General features: G+C 52.3%; 15 non-coding genes across 15 annotated transcripts; 8 read left to right on the plus strand and 7 right to left on the minus strand.

Annotated features, from left to right (window-relative positions):
- Positions 1-828: 828 nt before the first annotated feature.
- TRNAR-ACG (transfer RNA arginine (anticodon ACG)) lies at positions 829-901 on the plus strand. Its single transcript has one exon. It is a non-coding gene; the product is annotated as a tRNA-Arg (tRNA).
- A 505-nt stretch (positions 902-1,406) lies between these two features.
- Positions 1,407-1,478, minus strand: TRNAE-UUC (transfer RNA glutamic acid (anticodon UUC)). The gene has a single exon. It is a non-coding gene; the product is annotated as a tRNA-Glu (tRNA).
- A 734-nt stretch (positions 1,479-2,212) lies between these two features.
- Positions 2,213-2,285, plus strand: TRNAR-ACG (transfer RNA arginine (anticodon ACG)). Its single transcript has one exon. It is a non-coding gene; the product is annotated as a tRNA-Arg (tRNA).
- A 505-nt stretch (positions 2,286-2,790) lies between these two features.
- TRNAE-UUC (transfer RNA glutamic acid (anticodon UUC)) lies at positions 2,791-2,862 on the minus strand. The gene has a single exon. It is a non-coding gene; the product is annotated as a tRNA-Glu (tRNA).
- Positions 2,863-3,587: 725 nt separating this feature from the next.
- TRNAR-ACG (transfer RNA arginine (anticodon ACG)) lies at positions 3,588-3,660 on the plus strand. Its single transcript has one exon. It is a non-coding gene; the product is annotated as a tRNA-Arg (tRNA).
- Positions 3,661-4,165: 505 nt separating this feature from the next.
- TRNAE-UUC (transfer RNA glutamic acid (anticodon UUC)) lies at positions 4,166-4,237 on the minus strand. The gene has a single exon. It is a non-coding gene; the product is annotated as a tRNA-Glu (tRNA).
- Positions 4,238-4,971: 734 nt separating this feature from the next.
- On the plus strand, positions 4,972-5,044 carry TRNAR-ACG (transfer RNA arginine (anticodon ACG)). The gene has a single exon. It is a non-coding gene; the product is annotated as a tRNA-Arg (tRNA).
- Positions 5,045-5,549: 505 nt separating this feature from the next.
- Positions 5,550-5,621, minus strand: TRNAE-UUC (transfer RNA glutamic acid (anticodon UUC)). The gene has a single exon. It is a non-coding gene; the product is annotated as a tRNA-Glu (tRNA).
- Positions 5,622-6,355: 734 nt separating this feature from the next.
- On the plus strand, positions 6,356-6,428 carry TRNAR-ACG (transfer RNA arginine (anticodon ACG)). Its single transcript has one exon. It is a non-coding gene; the product is annotated as a tRNA-Arg (tRNA).
- A 505-nt stretch (positions 6,429-6,933) lies between these two features.
- On the minus strand, positions 6,934-7,005 carry TRNAE-UUC (transfer RNA glutamic acid (anticodon UUC)). Its single transcript has one exon. It is a non-coding gene; the product is annotated as a tRNA-Glu (tRNA).
- A 734-nt stretch (positions 7,006-7,739) lies between these two features.
- Positions 7,740-7,812, plus strand: TRNAR-ACG (transfer RNA arginine (anticodon ACG)). The gene has a single exon. It is a non-coding gene; the product is annotated as a tRNA-Arg (tRNA).
- A 505-nt stretch (positions 7,813-8,317) lies between these two features.
- On the minus strand, positions 8,318-8,389 carry TRNAE-UUC (transfer RNA glutamic acid (anticodon UUC)). Its single transcript has one exon. It is a non-coding gene; the product is annotated as a tRNA-Glu (tRNA).
- Positions 8,390-9,123: 734 nt separating this feature from the next.
- TRNAR-ACG (transfer RNA arginine (anticodon ACG)) lies at positions 9,124-9,196 on the plus strand. The gene has a single exon. It is a non-coding gene; the product is annotated as a tRNA-Arg (tRNA).
- Positions 9,197-11,067: 1,871 nt separating this feature from the next.
- On the minus strand, positions 11,068-11,139 carry TRNAE-UUC (transfer RNA glutamic acid (anticodon UUC)). Its single transcript has one exon. It is a non-coding gene; the product is annotated as a tRNA-Glu (tRNA).
- A 733-nt stretch (positions 11,140-11,872) lies between these two features.
- On the plus strand, positions 11,873-11,945 carry TRNAR-ACG (transfer RNA arginine (anticodon ACG)). The gene has a single exon. It is a non-coding gene; the product is annotated as a tRNA-Arg (tRNA).
- Positions 11,946-21,720: the final 9,775 nt, after the last annotated feature.

Raw genomic sequence — 21,720 nt, forward strand, 5'->3', positions numbered from 1 at the left:
AGTTCTATGTAGAAAAGGCTAGTCTTCCCATACCAGGACGAACCCGGGCCGCCTGGGTGAAAACCAGGAATCCTAATCGCTAGACCATATGGGAGGCTGTCAGCAAGAAGCAGGTTATGGAGATCCTGAGAGCAGTGCCCCATGGGTCCACCACTGGCAGGATGCTTGAGAAGCTTGACCAGCGGTGTCCCAGGAAAATGACCGAGATGCACTTTCAGTGTCAGAAATCAAGCTTTACACTGCTCTGGTATTGAGCTGTCATTGCTTACAGTGGCTAAGCAAAGCACAATACCAAGACCAATCTAAAAATGACTAGCTTGAGAGAACACGCAAGAACCAAGGGCAGCGGTTCGAGCCCTATCAGGGGTGGACGGTCCCCTTTTGCTAAAATGGGCAAGAGAGTCTGCAGTTCCTCTCGGAGGTTGCGTGAGTGCTGGGGCACGCCTCATTAACCCTTTGCTGCCCGTCTTGCCACCTGAAACCTGCCCCTTGCCCCCAAAGTGCAGCATTGGCTGGGGGCAAATATCTGCAGCCTATTGGCAGGCTGGAGAAGAGTCCCTGTAGCGCTCCTGAAGTGTGTGGGGAAGTAAGCCCCTGACCGATTGACCCCACCCCCCAACCCCAATAAATGAAGGCAAATCCTGCTTTGCAATTGCTGCCAACTTTTCAGGGCCTTCCTTTCTAGATAGGACTGGAAGATGAAGCGGCTTGAGAGTCAGCTCCAAAATGAAGAGTAGCATTATTTTCTAAAGACCTGTGTAATGTGGGGAGGGGGCAAGCACAGCACCTCTCTTTTGTGGAAGGATAGGGGTATGCGCAGACCCACGAGGGCCAGTGGCGCAATGGATAACGCGTCTGACTACGGATCAGAAGATTGTAGGTTCGACTCCTACCTGGCTCTGGGAAGCGCGTTTTGTTTTTAATTTAACCCCAATTGTGATTGCGTAGTCTCTGTCTTCTCCCTAGCCTTGGCCGAGGTACTGAACGCTTAACACTTGAGGTCAGCGGAAATGACGGTCTGTCAGGGCGCCCTTCTTTCCTCTGGCCTTTAACGTCTTGCAGCAACGGTTTCAATGCAAGGCGGCCTGTTTTCCAAATGTGGTCCCACTGTTGCTCTCTTGACGGGGGGTGCGGGGGACACGTCACGCCTCAAAGGTGGGTGCAGACGAGATCTCGGGTATGAAAGCCGCAGACATTGGTATGCACCTCATACCCAAGCCGCTTGTAGTCGGCCCTTCTTCTTGCAAGTCCAGCCCTCATACTGAGGAATCGGGAGCCTGAAACACGGACAGACTGCATGGGGCCGCCGGGGCCCCAAGGGAAACAATGTGGGGAAATTCAGGCTTTTCTCAAAATGTAAATGCAACAGAAACGGAATCGGGAGTTCTATGTAGAAAAGGCTAGTCTTCCCATACCGGGAGTCGAACCCGGGCCGCCTGGGTGAAAACCAGGAATCCTAACCGCTAGACCATATGGGAGGCTGTCAGCAAGAAGCAGGTTATGGAGATCCTGAGAGCCGTGCCCCATGGGTCTACCACTGGCAGGATGCTTGAGAAGCTTGACCGGCGGTGTCCCACGCAAATGACCGAGATGCACTTTCAGTGGCAGAAATCAAGCTTTACGCTGCTCTGGTATTGAGCTGTCATTGCTTACAGTGGCTAAGCAAAGCACAATACCAAGACCAATCTAAAAATGACTAGCTTGAGAGAACACGCAAGAACCAAGGGCAGCGGTTAGAGCCCTATCAGGGTTGGACGGTCCCCTTTTGCTAAAATGGGCAAGAGAGTCTGCAGTTCCTCTCGGAGGCGCGTGAGTGCTGGGGCACGGCTCATTAACCCTTTGCTGCCCGTCTTGCCACCTGAAACCTGCCCCTTGCCCCCAAAGTGCAGCATTGACTGGGGGCAAATATCTGCAGCCTATTGGCAGGCTGGAGAAGAGTCCCTGTGGCGCTCCTGAAGTGTGTGGGGAAGTAAGCCCCTGACCGATTGACCCCACCCCCCCAACCCCAATAAATGAAGGCAAATCCTGCTTTGCAATTGCTGCCAACTTTTCAGGGCCTTCCTTTCTAGATAGGACTGGAAGATGAAGCGGCTTGAGAGTCAGCTCCGAAATGAAGAGTAGCATTATTTTCTAAAGAGCTGTGTAATGTGGGGAGGGGGCAAGCACAGCACCTCCCTTTTGTGGAAGGATAGGGGTATGCGCAGATCCACGAGGGCCAGTGGCGCAATGGATAACGCGTCTGACTACGGATCAGAAGATTGTAGGTTCGACTCCTACCTGGCTCGGGGAGGCGCGTTTTGTTTTTAATTTAACCCCAATTGTGATTGCGTAGTCTCTGTCTTCTCCCTAGCCTTGGCCGAGGTACTGAACGCTTAACACTCGAGGTCAGCGGAAATGACGGTCTGTCAGGGCGCCCTTCTTTCCTCTGGCCTTTAACGTCTTGCAGCAACGGTTTCAATGCAAGGCGGCCTGTTTTCCAAATGTGGTCCCACCGTTGCTCTCTTGACGGGGGGTGCGGGGGACACGTCACGCCTCAAAGGTGGGTGCAGACGAGATCTCGGGTATGAAAGCCGCAGACATTGGTATGCACCTCATACCCAAGCCGCTTGTAGTCGGCCCTTCTTCTTGCAAGTCCAGCCCTCATACTGAGGAATCGGGAGCCTGAAACACGGACAGACTGCATGGGGCCGCCGGGGCCCCAAGGGAAACAATGTGGGGAAATTCAGGCTTTTCTCAAAATGTAAATGCAACAGAAACGGAATCGGGAGTTCTATGTAGAAAAGGCTAGTCTTCCCATACCGGGAGTCGAACCCGGGCCGCCTGGGTGAAAACCAGGAATCCTAACCGCTAGACCATATGGGAGGCTGTCAGCAAGAAGCAGGTTATGGAGATCCTGAGAGCAGTGCCCCATGGGTCCACCACTGGCAGGATGCTTGAGAAGCTTGACCGGTGGTGTCCCACGCAAATGACCGAGATGCACTTTCAGTGGCAGAAATCAAGCTTTACGCTGCTCTGGTATTGAGCTGTCATTGCTTACAGTGGCTAAGCAAAGCACAATACCAAGACCAATCTAAAAATGACTAGCTTGAGAGAACACGCAAGAACCAAGGGCAGCGGTTCGAGCCCTATCAGGGGTGGACGGTCCCCTTTTGCTAAAATGGGCAAGAGAGTCTGCAGTTCCTCTCGGAGGCGCGTGAGTGCTGGGGCACGCCTCATTAACCCTTTGCTGCCCGTCTTGCCACCTGAAACCTGCCCCTTGCCCCCAAAGTGCAGCATTGGCTGGGGGCAAATATCTGCAGCCTATTGGCAGGCTGGAGAAGAGTCCCTGTGGCGCTCCTGAAGTGTGTGGGGAAGTAAGCCCCTGACCGATTGACCCAACCCCAATAAATGAAGGCAAATCCTGCTTTGCAATTGCTGCCAACTTTTCAGGGCCTTCCTTTCTAGATAGGACTGGAAGATGAAGCGGCTTGAGAGTCAGCTCCGAAATGAAGAGTAGCATTATTTTCTAAAGAGCTGTGTAATGTGGGGAGGGGGCAAGCACAGCACCTCCCTTTTGTGGAAGGATAGGGGTATGCACAGACCCACGAGGGCCAGTGGCGCAATGGATAACGCGTCTGACTACGGATCAGAAGATTGTAGGTTCGACTCCTACCTGGCTCGGGGAAGCGCGTTTTGTTTTTAATTTAACCCCAATTGTGATTGCGTAGTCTCTGTCTTCTCCCTAGCCTTGGCCGAGGTACTGAACGCTTAACACTCGAGGTCAGCGGAAATGACGGTCTGTCAGGGCGCCCTTCTTTCCTCTGGCCTTTAACGTCTTGCAGCAACGGTTTCAATGCAAGGCGGCCTGTTTTCCAAATGTGGTCCCACCGTTGCTCTCTTGACGGGGGGTGCGGGGGACACGTCACGCCTCAAAGGTGGGTGCAGACGAGATCTCGGGTATGAAAGCCGCAGACATTGGTATGCACCTCATACCCAAGCCGCTTGTAGTCGGCCCTTCTTCTTGCAAGTCCAGCCCTCATACTGAGGAATCGGGAGCCTGAAACACGGACAGACTGCATGGGGCCGCCGGGGCCCCAAGGGAAACAATGTGGGGAAATTCAGGCTTTTCTCAAAATGTAAATGCAACAGAAACGGAATCGGGAGTTCTATGTAGAAAAGGCTAGTCTTCCCATACCGGGAGTCGAACCCGGGCCGCCTGGGTGAAAACCAGGAATCCTAACCGCTAGACCATATGGGAGGCTGTCAGCAAGAAGCAGGTTATGGAGATCCTGAGAGCAGTGCCCCATGGGTCCACCACTGGCAGGATGCTTGAGAAGCTTGACCGGTGGTGTCCCACGCAAATGACCGAGATGCACTTTCAGTGGCAGAAATCAAGCTTTACGCTGCTCTGGTATTGAGCTGTCATTGCTTACAGTGGCTAAGCAAAGCACAATACCAAGACCAATCTAAAAATGACTAGCTTGAGAGAACACGCAAGAACCAAGGGCAGCGGTTCGAGCCCTATCAGGGATGGACGGTCCCCTTTTGCTAAAATGGGCAAGAGAGTCTGCAGTTCCTCTCGGAGGCGCGTGAGTGCTGGGGCACGCCTCATTAACCCTTTGCTGCCCGTCTTGCCACCTGAAACCTGCCCCTTGCCCCCAAAGTGCAGCATTGGCTGGGGGCAAATATCTGCAGCCTATTGGCAGGCTGGAGAAGAGTCCCTGTGGCGCTCCTGAAGTGTGTGGGGAAGTAAGCCCCTGACCGATTGACCCCACCCCCCCAACCCCAATAAATGAAGGCAAATCCTGCTTTGCAATTGCTGCCAACTTTTCAGGGCCTTCCTTTCTAGATAGGACTGGAAGATGAAGCGGCTTGAGAGTCAGCTCCGAAATGAAGAGTAGCATTATTTTCTAAAGAGCTGTGTAATGTGGGGAGGGGGCAAGCACAGCACCTCCCTTTTGTGGAAGGATAGGGGTATGCGCAGACCCACGAGGGCCAGTGGCGCAATGGATAACGCGTCTGACTACGGATCAGAAGATTGTAGGTTCGACTCCTACCTGGCTCGGGGAAGCGCGTTTTGTTTTTAATTTAACCCCAATTGTGATTGCGTAGTCTCTGTCTTCTCCCTAGCCTTGGCCGAGGTACTGAACGCTTAACACTCGAGGTCAGCGGAAATGACGGTCTGTCAGGGCGCCCTTCTTTCCTCTGGCCTTTAACGTCTTGCAGCAACGGTTTCAATGCAAGGCGGCCTGTTTTCCAAATGTGGTCCCACCGTTGCTCTCTTGACGGGGGGTGCGGGGGACACGTCACGCCTCAAAGGTGGGTGCAGACGAGATCTCGGGTATGAAAGCCGCAGACATTGGTATGCACCTCATACCCAAGCCGCTTGTAGTCGGCCCTTCTTCTTGCAAGTCCAGCCCTCATACTGAGGAATCGGGAGCCTGAAACACGGACAGACTGCATGGGGCCGCCGGGGCCCCAAGGGAAACAATGTGGGGAAATTCAGGCTTTTCTCAAAATGTAAATGCAACAGAAACGGAATCGGGAGTTCTATGTAGAAAAGGCTAGTCTTCCCATACCGGGAGTTGAACCCGGGCCGCCTGGGTGAAAACCAGGAATCCTAACCGCTAGACCATATGGGAGGCTGTCAGCAAGAAGCAGGTTATGGAGATCCTGAGAGCAGTGCCCCATGGGTCCACCACTGGCAGGATGCTTGAGAAGCTTGACCGGTGGTGTCCCACGCAAATGACCGAGATGCACTTTCAGTGGCAGAAATCAAGCTTTACGCTGCTCTGGTATTGAGCTGTCATTGCTTACAGTGGCTAAGCAAAGCACAATACCAAGACCAATCTAAAAATGACTAGCTTGAGAGAACACGCAAGAACCAAGGGCAGCGGTTCGAGACCTATCAGGGGTGGACGGTCCCCTTTTGCTAAAATGGGCAAGAGAGTCTGCAGTTCCTCTCGGAGGCGCGTGAGTGCTGGGGCATGCCTCATTAACCCTTTGCTGCCCGTCTTGCCACCTGAAACCTGCCCCTTGCCCCCAAAGTGCAGCATTGGCTGGGGGCAAATATCTGCAGCCTATTGGCAGGCTGGAGAAGAGTCCCTGTGGCGCTCCTGAAGTGTGTGGGGAAGGAAGCCCCTGACCGATTGACCCCACCCCCCCAACCCCAATAAATGAAGGCAAATCCTGCTTTGCAATTGCTGCCAACTTTTCAGGGCCTTCCTTTCTAGATAGGACTGGAAGATGAAGCGGCTTGAGAGTCAGCTCCGAAATGAAGAGTAGCATTATTTTCTAAAGAGCTGTGTAATGTGGGGAGGGGGCAAGCACAGTACCTCCCTTTTGTGGAAGGATAGGGGTATGCGCAGACCCACGAGGGCCAGTGGCGCAATGGATAACGCGTCTGACTACGGATCAGAAGATTGTAGGTTCGACTCCTACCTGGCTCGGGGAAGCGCGTTTTGTTTTTAATTTAACCCCAATTGTGATTGCGTAGTCTCTGTCTTCTCCCTAGCCTTGGCCGAGGTACTGAACGCTTAACACTCGAGGTCAGCGGAAATGACGGTCTGTCAGGGCGCTCTTCTTTCCTCTGGCCTTTAACGTCTTGCAGCAACGGTTTCAATGCAAGGCGGCCTGTTTTCCAAATGTGGTCCCACCGTTGCTCTCTTGACGGGGGGTGCGGGGGACACGTCACGCCTCAAAGGTGGGTGCAGACGAGATCTCGGGTATGAAAGCCGCAGACATTGGTATGCACCTCATACCCAAGCCGCTTGTAGTCGGCCCTTCTTCTTGCAAGTCCAGCCCTCATACTGAGGAATCGGGAGCCTGAAACACGGACAGACTGCATGGGGCCGCCGGGGCCCCAAGGGAAACAATGTGGGGAAATTCAGGCTTTTCTCAAAATGTAAATGCAACAGAAACGGAATCGGGAGTTCTATGTAGAAAAGGCTAGTCTTCCCATACCGGGAGTCGAACCCGGGCCGCCTGGGTGAAAACCAGGAATCCTAACCGCTAGACCATATGGGAGGCTGTCAGCAAGAAGCAGGTTATGGAGATCCTGAGAGCAGTGCCCCATGGGTCCACCACTGGCAGGATGCTTGAGAAGCTTGACCGGTGGTGTCCCACGCAAATGACCGAGATGCACTTTCAGTGGCAGAAATCAAGCTTTACGCTGCTCTGGTATTGAGCTGTCATTGCTTACAGTGGCTAAGCAAAGCACAATACCAAGACCAATCTAAAAATGACTAGCTTGAGAGAACACGCAAGAACCAAGGGCAGCGGTTCGAGCCCTATCAGGGATGGACGGTCCCCTTTTGCTAAAATGGGCAAGAGAGTCTGCAGTTCCTCTCGGAGGCGCGTGAGTGCTGGGGCACGCCTCATTAACCCTTTGCTGCCCGTCTTGCCACCTGAAACCTGCCCCTTGCCCCCAAAGTGCAGCATTGGCTGGGGGCAAATATCTGCAGCCTATTGGCAGGCTGGAGAAGAGTCCCTGTGGCGCTCCTGAAGTGTGTGGGGAAGTAAGCCCCTGACCGATTGACCCCACCCCCCCAACCCCAATAAATGAAGGCAAATCCTGCTTTGCAATTGCTGCCAACTTTTCAGGGCCTTCCTTTCTAGATAGGACTGGAAGATGAAGCGGCTTGAGAGTCAGCTCCGAAATGAAGAGTAGCATTATTTTCTAAAGAGCTGTGTAATGTGGGGAGGGGGCAAGCACAGTACCTCCCTTTTGTGGAAGGATAGGGGTATGCGCAGACCCACGAGGGCCAGTGGCGCAATGGATAACGCGTCTGACTACGGATCAGAAGATTGTAGGTTCGACTCCTACCTGGCTCGGGGAAGCGCGTTTTGTTTTTAATTTAACCCCAATTGTGATTGCGTAGTCTCTGTCTTCTCCCTAGCCTTGGCCGAGGTACTGAACGCTTAACACTCGAGGTCAGCGGAAATGACGGTCTGTCAGGGCGCCCTTCTTTCCTCTGGCCTTTAACGTCTTGCAGCAACGGTTTCAATGCAAGGCGGCCTGTTTTCCAAATGTGGCCCCACCGTTGCTCTCTTGACGGGGGGTGCGGGGGACACGTCACGCCTCAAAGGTGGGTGCAGACGAGATCTCGGGTATGAAAGCCGCAGACATTGGTATGCACCTCATACCCAAGCCGCTTGTAGTCGGCCCTTCTTCTTGCAAGTCCAGCCCTCATACTGAGGAATCGGGAGCCTGAAACACGGACAGACTGCATGGGGCCGCCGGGGCCCCAAGGGAAACAATGTGGGGAAATTCAGGCTTTTCTCAAAATGTAAATGCAACAGAAACGGAATCGGGAGTTCTATGTAGAAAAGGCTAGTCTTCCCATACCGGGAGTCGAACCCGGGCCGCCTGGGTGAAAACCAGGAATCCTAACCGCTAGACCATATGGGAGGCTGTCAGCAAGAAGCAGGTTATGGAGATCCTGAGAGCAGTGCCCCATGGGTCCACCACTGGCAGGATGCTTGAGAAGCTTGACCGGTGGTGTCCCACGCAAATGACCGAGATGCACTTTCAGTGGCAGAAATCAAGCTTTACGCTGCTCTGGTATTGAGCTGTCATTGCTTACAGTGGCTAAGCAAAGCACAATACCAAGACCAATCTAAAAATGACTAGCTTGAGAGAACACGCAAGAACCAAGGGCAGCGGTTCGAGCCCTATCAGGGATGGACGGTCCCCTTTTGCTAAAATGGGCAAGAGAGTCTGCAGTTCCTCTCGGAGGCGCGTGAGTGCTGGGGCACGCCTCATTAACCCTTTGCTGCCCGTCTTGCCACCTGAAACCTGCCCCTTGCCCCCAAAGTGCAGCATTGGCTGGGGGCAAATATCTGCAGCCTATTGGCAGGCTGGAGAAGAGTCCCTGTGGCGCTCCTGAAGTGTGTGGGGAAGTAAGCCCCTGACCGATTGACCCCACCCCCCCAACCCCAATAAATGAAGGCAAATCCTGCTTTGCAATTGCTGCCAACTTTTCAGGGCCTTCCTTTCTAGATAGGACTGGAAGATGAAGCGGCTTGAGAGTCAGCTCCGAAATGAAGAGTAGCATTATTTTCTAAAGAGCTGTGTAATGTGGGGAGGGGGCAAGCACAGCACCTCCCTTTTGTGGAAGGATAGGGGTATGCGCAGACCCACGAGGGCCAGTGGCGCAATGGATAACGCGTCTGACTACGGATCAGAAGATTGTAGGTTCGACTCCTACCTGGCTCGGGGAAGCGCGTTTTGTTTTTAATTTAACCCCAATTGTGATTGCGTAGTCTCTGTCTTCTCCCTAGCCTTGGCCGAGGTACTGAACGCTTAACACTCGAGGTCAGCGGAAATGACGGTCTGTCAGGGCGCCCTTCTTTCCTCTGGCCTTTAACGTCTTGCAGCAACGGTTTCAATGCAAGGCGGCCTGTTTTCCAAATGTGGTCCCACCGTTGCTCTCTTGACGGGGGGTGCGGGGGACACGTCACGCCTCAAAGGTGGGTGCAGACGAGATCTCGGGTATGAAAGCCGCAGACATTGGTATGCACCTCATACCCAAGCCGCTTGTAGTCGGCCCTTCTTCTTGCAAGTCCAGCCCTCATACTGAGGAATCGGGAGCCTGAAACACGGACAGACTGCATGGGGCCGCCGGGGCCCCAAGGGAAACAATGTGGGGAAATTCAGGCTTTTCTCAAAATGTAAATGCAACAGAAACGGAATCGGGAGTTCTATGTAGAAAAGGCTAGTCTTCTCATACCGCCTGGGTGAAAACCAGGAATCCTAACCGCTAGACCATATGGGAGGCTGTCAGCAAGAAGCAGGTTATGGAGATCCTGAGAGCAGTGCCCCATGGGTCCACCACTGGCAGGATGCTTGAGAAGCTTGACCGGTGGTGTCCCACGCAAATGACCGAGATGCACTTTCAGTGGCAGAAATCAAGCTTTACGCTGCTCTGGTATTGAGCTGTCATTGCTTACAGTGGCTAAGCAAAGCACAATACCAAGACCAATCTAAAAATGACTAGCTTGAGAGAACACGCAAGAACCAAGGGCAGCGGTTCGAGCCCTATCAGGGGTGGACGGTCCCCTTTTGCTAAAATGGGCAAGAGAGTCTGCAGTTCCTCTCGGAGGCGCGTGAGTGCTGGGGCATGCCTCATTAACCCTTTGCTGCCCGTCTTGCCACCTGAAACCTGCCCCTTGCCCCCAAAGTGCAGCATTGGCTGGGGGCAAATATCTGCAGCCTATTGGCAGGCTGGAGAAGAGTCCCTGTGGCGCTCCTGAAGTGTGTGGGGAAGGAAGCCCCTGACCGATTGACCCCACCCCCCCAACCCCAATAAATGAAGGCAAATCCTGCTTTGCAATTGCTGCCAACTTTTCAGGGCCTTCCTTTCTAGATAGGACTGGAAGATGAAGCGGCTTGAGAGTCATCTCCAAAATGAAGAGTAGCATTATTTTCTAAAGAGCTGTGTAATGTGGGGAGGGGGCAAGCACAGCACCTCTCTTTTGTGGAAGGATAGGGGTATGCGCAGAACCACGAGGGCCAGTGGCGCAATGGATAACACGTCTGACTACGAATCAGAAGATTGTACGTTCGACTCCTACCTGGCTCGGGGAAGCGCGTTTCGTTTTTAATTTAACCCCAATTGTGATTGCGTAGTCTCTGTCTTCTCCCTAGCCTTGGCCGAGGTACTGAACGCTTAACACTCGAGGTCAGCGGAAATGACGGTCTGTCAGGGCGCCCTTCTTTCCTCTGGCCTTTAACGTCTTGCAGCAACGGTTTCAATGCAAGGCGGCCTGTTTTCCAAATGTGGTCCCACCGTTGCTCTCTTGACGGGGGGTGCGGGGGACACGTCACGCCTCAAAGGTGGGTGCAGACGAGATCTCGGGTATGAAAGCCGCAGACATTGGTATGCACCTCATACCCAAGCCGCTTGTAGTCGGCCCTTCTTCTTGCAAGTCCAGCCCTCATACTGAGGAATCGGGAGCCTGAAACACGGACAGACTGCATGGGGCCGCCGGGGCCCCAAGGGAAACAATGTGGGGAAATTCAGGCTTTTCTCAAAATGTAAATGCAACAGAAACGGAATCGGGAGTTCTATGTAGAAAAGGCTAGTCTTCCCATACCGGGAGTCGAACCCGGGCCGCCTGGGTGAAAACCAGGAATCCTAACCGCTAGACCATATGGGAGGCTGTCAGCAAGAAGCAGGTTATGGAGATCCTGAGAGCAGTGCCCCATGGGTCCACCACTGGCAGGATGCTTGAGAAGCTTGACCGGTGGTGTCCCACGCAAATGACCGAGATGCACTTTCAGTGGCAGAAATCAAGCTTTACGCTGCTCTGGTATTGAGCTGTCATTGCTTACAGTGGCCAAGCAAAGCACAATACCAAGACCAATCTAAAAATGACTAGCTTGAGAGAACACGCAAGAACCAAGGGCAGCGGTTCGAGCCCTATCAGGGGTGGACGGTCCCCTTTTGCTAAAATGGGCAAGAGAGTCTGCAGTTCCTCTCCGAGGCGCGTGAGTGCTGGGGCACTCCTCATTAACCCTTTGCTGCCCGTCTTACCACCTGAAACCTGCCCCTTGCCCCCAAAGTGCAGCATTGGCTGGGGGCAAATATCTGCAGCCTATTGGCAGGCTGGAGAAGAGTCCCTGTGGCGCTCCTGAAGTGTGTGGGGAAGTAAGCCCCTGACCGATTGACCCCACCCCCCAACCCCAATAAATGAAGGCAAATCCTGCTTTGCAATTGCTGCCAACTTTTAAGGTCCTTCCTTTCTAGATAGGACTGGAAGATGAAGCGGCTTGAGAGTCAGCTCCAAAATGAAGAGTAGCATTATTTTCTAAAGAGCTGTGTAATGTGGGGAGGGGGCAAGCACAGCACCTCTCTTTTGTGGAAGGATAGGGGTATGTGCAAACCCATGAGGGCCAGTGGTGCAATGGATAACGCGTCTGACTACGGATCAGAAGATTGTAGGTTTGACTCCTACCTGGCTCGGGGAAGCGTGTTTCGTTTTTAATTTAACCCCAATTGTGATTGCATCGTCTCCGTCTTCTCCCTAGCCTTGGCCGAGGTACTGAACGCTTAACACTCGAGGTCAGCGGAAATAACGGTCTGTCAGGGCGCCCTTCTTTCCTCTGGCCTTTAACGTCTTGCAGCAACGGTTTCAATGCAAGCCGGCCTGTTTTCCAAATGTGGTCCCACCGTTGCTCTCTTGACGGGGGGTGCGGGGGACACGTCACGCCTCAAAGGTGGGTGCAGACGAGATCTCGGGTATGAAAGCCGCAGACATTGGTATGCACCTCATACCCAAGCCGCTTGTAGTCGGCCCTTCTTCTTTCAAGTCCAGCCCTCATACTGAGGAATCGGGAGCCTGAAACACGGACAGACTGCATGGGGCCGCCGGGGCCCCACGGGAAACAATGTGGGGAAATTCAGGCTTTTCTCAAAATGTAAATGCAGCAGAAACGGAATCGGGAGTTCTATGTAGAAAAGGCTAGTCTTCCCATACCAGGACGAACCCGGGCCGCCTGGGTGAAAACCAGGAATCCTAATCGCTAGACCATATGGGAGGCTGTCAGCAAGAAGCAGGTTATGGAGATCCTGAGAGCAGTGCCCCATGGGTCCACCACTGGCAGGATGCTTGAGAAGCTTGACCAGCGGTGTCCCAGGAAAATGACCGAGATGCACTTTCAGTGTCAGAAATCAAGCTTTACACTGCTCTGGTATTGAGCTGTCATTGCTTACAGTGGCTAAGCAAAGCACAATACCAAGACCAATCTAAAAATGACTAGCTTGAGAGAACACGCAAGAACCAAGGGCAGCGGTTCGAGCCCTATCAGGGGTGGACGGTCCCCTTTTGCTAAAATGGGCAAGAGAGTCTGCAGTTCCTCTCGGAGGTTGCGTGAGTGCTGGGGCACGCCTCATTAACCCTTTGCTGCCCGTCTTGCCACCTGAAACCTGCCCCTTGCCCCCAAAGTGCAGCATTGGCTGGGGGCAAATATCTGCAGCCTATTGGCAGGCTGGAGAAGAGTCCCTGTGGCGCTCCTGAAGTGTGTGGGGAAGTAAGCCCCTGACCGATTGACCCCACCCCCCAACCCCAATAAATGAAGGCAAATCCTGCTTTGCAATTGCTGCCAACTTTTCAGGGCCTTCCTTTCTAGATAGGACTGGAAGATGAAGCGGCTTGAGAGTCAGCTCCGAAATGAAGAGTAGCATTATTTTCTAAAGAGCTGTGTAATGTGGGGAGGGGGCAAGCACAGCACCTCTCTTTTGTGGAAGGATAGGGGTATACGCAGACCCACGAGGGCCAGTGGCGCAATGGATAACCCGTCTGACTACAGATCAGAAGATTGTAGGTTTGACTCCTACCTGGCTCGGGGAAGGGCGTTTCGTTTTTAATTTAACCCCAATTGTGATTGTGTAGTCTCCGTCTTCTTCCCTAGCCTTGGCCGAGGTACTGAACGCTTAACACTCGAGGTCAGCGGAAATGACGGTCTGTCAGGGCGCCCTTTTTTCCTCTGGCCTTTAACGTCTTGCAGCAACGGTTTCAATGGAAGGCGGCCTGTTTTCCAAATGTGGTCCCACCGTTGCTCTCTTGACGGGGGGTTCGGGGGACACGTCACGCCTCAAAGGTGGGTGCAGACGAGATCTCGGGTATGAAAGCCGCAGACATTGGTATGCACCTCATACCCAAGCCGCTTGTAGTCGGCCCTTCTTCTTGCAAGTCCAGCCCTCATACTGAGTGTTAGGAAAGATTTCGTAATTGTAGGTAATTTTCCTTCCATGTGGCAACCCCTAAACTTTTTGCTGTTGTTTTTCACCTTGTTCTTGACTTTGCCAGAGAAGTGCAGCCTTCTGCCGCACTCCTCTGGGCTTTCGCTCCTTTCTTACGGGGAAACTGACATGCCCTTAAGACAGTCAGTACCGGGGAACGCTGTTTCCCGTAGTTTCTTTTATCATGTTGCGGCCTTCGTGCAACATGACACAAGAGGGCACTGCAAGCTAAGTTACAGCTCTCTTGGGTCTCTAGCCTTCTACAGGCCCTAGATACTCGTTTAGGATTGTATCTGATCGGTGCAAGTGATTCAGGGACGGGAATGGTGGCAGCGATCGTTTCTTGTGTTTTGAGCTCCTTTTGGCGTTCTAAGCGCGTTTCTCGCGCTTAACCCAAAATGGTGGCCTGGCTCCCAAAATGGCCAGACCACGAGGCTTCTTTGTCCTGTCCGCTGACCTTCTTGCTCCCTTCACCTTCCCCAGGTCGAGCCGACCCGGGGCCTTCCTTATTTGGGCATGTACTTTCCCGCGAAACACGGATGCTTTCGCGGGCTTCTACATGTCTTGTGTGTGCCTCCAGGATGTGGGCTGGGATGTCTGGTCCCAATACCCATCCTGGGTGCCAGAGAGTCTAGGGTGGTGTGAATGCCTGGGACCACCGTGGTCCGTGATTGGTCCACGAATGCTGTGAGTGTTGATGAGCGGATCTCCCATTGGGTCCCCTCCGTTTTGGCGCGAAGGGAACCGTGGATAAGAGGGGGCTGGAAACACCACTACCATGTCGATCTCCTGAGTTCTCACGAACGAAGGAATACAGGAGCCAAGTATCCTGCAACCAAGAGGCTGGACCGAGGAATCGCTGGTGACCCGCTGAAGGACTTCTCCTCTGCACTGCTGTCGCCTTGTGAAACCCTTTTCACCTTTGATCGAACCAGAAGGCCTGTACTGGTACTTCGTCCCTTGGAATAGCGGGAACAGCTATTCTCGGCATCTTCACCATCTCCTGCCAGTAAGCCTTCGGAAGCGTCTCTGGGCCATCCAGCTGACTGACCAGCTTACACGGGAATCTTGCTCTGTAACCGCCGCCAGGTTGTGTAGTATTTCGAGTCCTTGTCACTCTCACACGCTTCGTACACTTGGCGTTCCCAGGTCTGAAGTGAGTAGTGTACATTTGGCTCAGATACACACGGCCGCTCCGTTGCCCTGCTGTGGTAACAAACTGTGCGGGTTTCTTCGATTGGGACGTCTTTTTACTCAACACGACGACGAGGTGTTCCCTGCTCTTCTGAACCTGCCAGCTGCTGAAACTGATGCGGAGAAGCCTGGGTCTGCTTGCATCGGGGACCGGTGAGTAGCATAGCTAGGATCTGGTCGCCCTCCTGCAGGAGCCCATTGCTTTTCCCCGCTGTGTCAAACAGCACCCTTCTCCGTACTCGTGCTCTGCTTCTGCCCACTGTGGAGGCTGCGCTTGAGTCGCGGAACTTGTTCTTCTTCTTTTGTGCACTAAACTGAACTGCCTGATTTCCCTCGAAGAGCTTCTCCTTTTGCCCGTTGGCACCAGCGCGTGCAGGTACTTTTGAGCACAAGGCTCCACTCTTCGCAGGGCTCGGACTTCCTTCTAGTTAGGTGCCTCTGAAGGTGAACTGGGTCTAAGCATTATTTCGCACTGCCTGTTTTCCCTCCCTTTTAGGTGGACTACACATTTCGTGCATATAACGCTTGAGACTTGTTGTATTTCTATATATATTGTGTTGATATGGTATGTGTTGGTTTACTATCGTTATATTGTGATTTTCTCACTACGGTCATTGTTTTAAAGGCCTTGAAATAAATGTGTATATATTTTTAATATAACAACTGTTTGGAGTAGTTTGTAAGTGATCTTGCTTTGTGTGCTCATTGCGGGCTTTCAGTCACCCTCACCCCTCTTGAGACCTAGTCTTGACCACCGCGATCGCTACCTTAATTGGTCTGGCTCGTCCAGAGGTTACCCTGTTCCAAGTAATTAGGTTGGCCTTCTGAACTTCTGCGCCACCAGGACAGAGTTCAGAAATCCGTCTTAACAAATTGGTGTACAGCGGTGGGATACGACCGAAGGTATCCAGTGTTGCGCACGAACTAAGGCATTTCAGGTTATTCCAACCAGGACAAGTAGTGAATTGTTGTAGTATAACTTTAAAAAGGCCATAGTCCTATCTAACAGTATGGAAACAAATACCTTGATAACTTTAAATGCTTCCAAATCAGAAACATTGAAAAAGATGTGTGCGGAGAGAGGTGTTTCCTCTCAGGGCACGAAATTGGAAATGATCCAAAGAATCGTGGCGTGGCAAGAAGCGCAGCTTGACGCTATAACTTCTGAGGACAGTGCGGAAGGAGGTGGGGCTGCTCTCACTGGTAGAACCGACGGGTCTGCCGCTGCACTGATGCATCGCAACCACGAGGACAGGGAGGACGAGATGTCTAATGTTTCCTCTGCCAGTGCTGATGGGGAGGCTATGGTTGAATTCAACAAGCAAGAGCTGTGGTTTAAGCAGCAGGAGCTTGAATTCAGCATAGCCAAACTAAAAATCGAACAGGCAGAAAAACAAAAAGACAGGGATCACCAGTTGGAACTGGCCAAGCTTCAGTTTGCAAATGGGTCCAAGGGTCCTGGACATGGGTCTGGGGCTTCCTCTCATCCACGGTTTCCGAAAGATCTGCTCAGTGTGTATGAGGAAAGGAATGACATTATGGACTGGCTGAATGCGTTTGAGTATGCATGCGAAGTTCAACAAGTTGACAATGCTGATAAAATTGCCTGGTTACTTAGCAGACTGCCCCATTCTGGCTGTAGTGCCATTATGGAAATGTCGAAGGCTGAGCGAACGTATTTCGCAATGTTAAAGCAAACCTCCATTTTAAAGTTTGGGAAGACTCCGGCCCAATATTTGAAACGTTTCAGAGAGTATAAGAAAAAGGAAGGTGGTACTTGGGTATTTTATGTCACTGAATCCATGAAAAACTTAACTGGCTGGGTCAAAGGTTATAAGGTTTCTACCTTCGAAGGCATGACAAATCTTGTCATGCTGGAACACATTTTTGCATCTTCTTCCCCGGAGCTTAAGCAGCATTTGGCCGATTCGAAGGAGATAGATCCTAAGAAGCTGGCCATTGCAGCAGACTTATGGGTGTCACATCGAGTGTCCCATAAGGACAAAACTCATCCTGGTAAGCAGGAGGAAGGGAAAAAGTCCAAAGATAAGGAGGGTGGAGAATCTGATAAACCTTCTTCTCAAAAGGGCCACAAAAAATAAAAATAAGGGTAAGACACAAGAGAACTCACAGGGTAGTGGAGGTCAGCCTCCGAAACAGAACTCTGGTTACAATAAGCCTCCCTATGTAAACAGACCCAATGGATCTTGTTTTGCTTGTGGAGCAACTGACCACGTGAAGGGGGATCCCCGGTGTAAGGTTAGACCTTTGGGGGTCCACTCCGCTAATCTGGCCTTCTCCTCCTACGAGGAAGAAGAGATTACAGGAGCATCCTTCTCCTCAGACTCATTTCCCAGCGGGATAGAGGCTGAGGTAGATTTAGTTTCCCTGGGTTCGTGGGAGCCTAAGGTCGCAGAGGCTTATGCTAGGATTCCGGATAATACCAAGCACTACTTTAAAGACAGTCTGCTGATCAATGGAGTAGATACTCCAGCTCTTAGGGATAGTGGGTGCAGTCGCACTGTAGTGGATTCTACCTTGGTAGACTCAGAGGAAGTTGCCAGAGCTACTCTGATGCCCACTAAGTTGGCTGACGGCCCACTCCGTATGTTCCCAGTAATACCTGTAAATCTTACTTTAAATGGTACAGCAGTCAGGATTCCAGTGAGCATTCAGAGAAACGTCCCGGGAAAGGTCTTGTTAGGTAATGATCTCAGAGCTTTAGGGCTCGTAGGAGACACTGCCGAAAGACCCTACACACGGTCTCAAGCACGGGCAGCATTGGCCAAGACCAATACGCTGCCCCAGCCGAAGGGGAAACCCAAGGCGAAAGGAGTCGACAAGTCAAGACGAGGGAAAGAGAATATTCCCCCGAGCTCGCCTACCACTGCGGTGAAGGAAGTTGGTCAATCGCCCGGGCCTGACGAGGAGGTGGCGATGCCTGAAGTATTTGACCCCAACGATCATCCTGAACTAAAAGACTTGTTAGTTGAAGGAGGTCCTGATAGGGACGAATTCAGTAAAGGCCAACGTGAGTGCCCAACTCTGGAAGGCCTAAGGAGACAGGCCTGCTCCCAGCTTGAGGGTGAACCTCCTGGGACGCATAGGATTTATTGGGAAGGTGGACTCCTGTATAGTGAGCCCACAGAGTCTACAGAAGGAGATCATAGGAGGTTGGTGGTTCCCCTTGCTGTTAGGCCCTTGCTCCTGCAGTTGGCGCATGAAGTTCCCCTTGCTGGTCACCTTGGTATGAAGAGGACCAAGCAAAGGTTATCCATGCACTTCTACTGGCCCAAGATGGGGGTGCAAGTAGAAAGTCACTGCAGGAGTTGTGCCTCCTGCCAATTGTCTGGTAAGGTTGGCGCGACAATCCAAGCTCCGTTGGTACCGCTCCCAGTTGTGGGGGTACCATTTGAAAGGGTAGGGATCGACATCGTTGGTCCCCTTGACCTGCAAACATCCTCGGGCAATAGGTTTATCCTGGTGCTGGTCGACTATGCAACCAGATATCCTGAGGCCATCCCATTGAAAACTGTAACTGCCAAGTCAGTTGCAAAAGCTTTACTTGGCATATTTACTAGGGTTGGCTTCCCTAAAGAAGTTGTGTCGGATCATGGCAGCAACTTTATGTCGAAGTATATGCAGGCTATGTGGAAAGAATGTAGGGTCACCTACAAGTTCTCTTCAGCATACTACCCCCAGACCAATGGTCTGGGGGGGCATTTTAACAGGATGTTAAAGAGCGTGATTGGGGCTCTGGAGGAGCCTCAGAGAAGAAAATGGGATCTTCTTGTTTCATGCTTACTGTTTGCCTACCGAGAGGTACCACAGGAGGGTGTTGGCTTCAGCCCCTTCGAACTTCTGTTTGGTCATCCCGTACGGGGACCCTTAGCCATCGTCAAAGAGGGATGGGAGATGCCCACTCCCCCTGTTACTACCAATGTAGTTGATTATGTGCTAGGGCTCAGAAAACGGATGGTACTTCTGATGGGCTTGGCTAGTGATAAATTGAAGGCAGGACAAGCGCTGGTGAAACATTGGTACGACCAGAAAGCTTCCCTCATCAACTTTACACCTGGTCAGCAAGTCCTGATCATGAATCCCATAAGGCCTCGAGCTTTACAGGACAAATGGTCAGGCCCTTACACAGTGGTGGAGCCCCTGGGTGAGGTTAACTATTTAGTGGACCTTGGAAGGCCTGGACAGGCTCCACAAGTGTTTCACGTGAATAGGCTGAAGGCTTTCGTCCCAAGCGTCGAAATTGCAGCACTGCTACTGGCTTCAGATGTTGAGGAAGAGGAGTCTGAACCTCTCCCCGACCTGTTCCAAGGCAGTCCTTCAGATAGCTCTTTTGAGGGTGTCCGAGTGGCCCCTCACCAAAATGGGCAAGGCTCAGTGGTTTACCTTGGACATGAAGTAGGTGGAGGGAGGATACAGCCTCTTCCCAGTAAAGTACAAGCAGTACAAGACTGGCCTACCCCCACTACGCAAACCCAAGTGAGAGCCTTCTTAGGACTCACGGGGTATTACCGCAATTTTGTGGCAGACTATGGCACCATAGCTGCCCCTCTGACTGCCCTCACAACTCCGAAGAAACCCAAGAAGGTAACTTGGACCGACGAGTGTGAGAAGGCCTTCAACGGCTTAAAAGACTCCTTGTGCCAGGCCCCTGTCCTCAGGGCCCCTGATTATCAAAGACCTTTTATCGTGCAGACGGACGCCTCTGACACTGGGATAGGAGCTGTACTATCACAAGTAGATGAGAAGGGTAAGGAACACCCTATTGGTTTTATTAGCCGCCAGTTTAAGGACAGAGAGCTCAGATGGTCCACGGTAGAGAAAGAATGTTTCTCTGTTGTGTGGGCCCTAAGGAAGCTGAGGCCCTACCTCTATGGGACCCACTTCGCTGTGCAAACTGACCATAAGCCTTTAAAGTGGCTAATGAACATGAAGGGGGAGAATCCAAAATTGCTTAGGTGGTCCATAAGTCTACAAGGCTTTGACTTCACTATTGAGCATAGGCCAGGTGTCCAACATAGCAATGCTGATGGGTTGTCCAGAATGTTTAACCGACCTGAACAAGAGACTCATCCAGGGGTGGATTAGTTCCCCCTGTCCATAGTCTGGGAGGGGCAAGTGTTAGGAAATATTTCGTAATTGTAGGTAATTTTCCTTCCATGTGGCAACCCCTAAACTTTTTGCTGTTGTTTTTCACCTTGTTCTTGACTTTGCCAGAGAAGTGCAGCCTTCTGCCGCACTCCTCTGGGCTTTCTCTCCTTTCTTACGGGGAAACTGACATGCCCTTAAGACAGTCAGTACCGGGGAATGCAGTTTCCCGTAGTTTCTTTTATCATGTTGCGGCTTTCGTGCAACATGACACAAGAGGGCACTGTAAGCTAAGTTACAGCTCTCTTCGGTCTCTAGCCTTCTACAGGCCCTAGATACTCGTTTAGGATTGTATCTGATCGGTGCAAGTGATTCAGGGACGGGAATGGTGGCAGCGATCGTTTTCTTGTGTTTTGAGCTCCTTTTGGCGTTCTAAGCGTGTTTCTCGCGCTTAACCCAAAATGGTGGCCTGGCTCCCAAAATGGCCAGACCACGAGGCTCCTTTGTCCTGTCCGCTGACCGTCTTGCTCCCTTCACCTTCCCCAGGTCGAGCCGACCCGGGGCCTTCCTTATTTGGGCATGTACTTTCCCGCGAAACACGGATGCTTTCGCGGGCTTCTACATGTCTTGTGTGTGCCTCCAGGATGTGGGCTGGGATGTCTGGTCCCAATACACATCCTGGGTGCCAGAGAGTCTAGGGTGGTGTGAATGCCTGGGACCACCGTGGTCCGTGATTGGTCCACGAATGCTGTGAGTGTTGATGAGCGGATCTCCCATTGGGTCCCCTCCGTTTTGGCGCGAAGGGAACCGTGGATAAGAGGGGGCTGGAAACACCACTACCATGTCGATCTCCTGAGTTCTCACGAACGAAGAAATACAGGAGCCAAGTATCCTGCAACCAAGAGGCTGGACCGAGGAATCGCTGGTGACCCGCTGAAGGACTTCTCCTCTGCACTGCTGTCGCCTTGTGAAACCCTTTTCACCTTTGATCGAACCAGAAGGCCTGTACTGGTACTTCGTCCCTTGGAATAGCGGGAACAGCTATTCTCGGCATCTTCACCATCTCCTGCCAGTAAGCCTTCAGAAGCGTCTCTGGGCCATCCAGCTGACTGACCAGCTTACACGGGAGTCTTGATCTGTAACCGCCGCCAGGTTGTGTAGTATTTCGAGTCCTTGTCACTCTCACACGCTTCGTACACTTGGCGTTCCCAGGTCTGAAGTGAGTAGTGTACATTTGGCTCAGATACACACGGCCGCTCCGTTGCCCTGCTGTGGTAACAAACTGTGCGGGTTTCTTCGATTGGGACGTCTTTTTACTCAACACGACGACGAGGCGTTCCCTGCTCTTCTGGACCTGCCAGCTGCTGAAACTGACGCGGAGAAGCCTGGGTCTGCTTGCATCGGGGACCGGTGAGTAGCATAGCTAGGATCTGGTTGCCCTCCTGCAGGAGCCCATTGCTTTTCCCCGCTGTGTCAAACAGCACCCTTCTCCGTACTCGCGCTCTGCTTCTGCCCACTGTGGAGGCTGCTCTTGAGTCGCGGAACTTGTTCTTCTTCTTTTGTGCACTAAACTGAACTGCCTGATTTCCCTCGAAGAGCTTCTCCTTTTGCCCATTGGCACCAGCGCGTGCAGGTACTTTTGAGCACAAGGCTCCACTCTTCGCAGGGCTCGGACTTCCTTCTAGTTAGGTGCCTC

Source organism: Ambystoma mexicanum, chromosome 4p, assembly GCF_040938575.1.
Source record: "Ambystoma mexicanum isolate Mex_15411 chromosome 4p, UKY_AmexF1_1, whole genome shotgun sequence".
In the NCBI taxonomy this organism is placed as follows: domain Eukaryota; kingdom Metazoa; phylum Chordata; class Amphibia; order Caudata; family Ambystomatidae; genus Ambystoma; species Ambystoma mexicanum.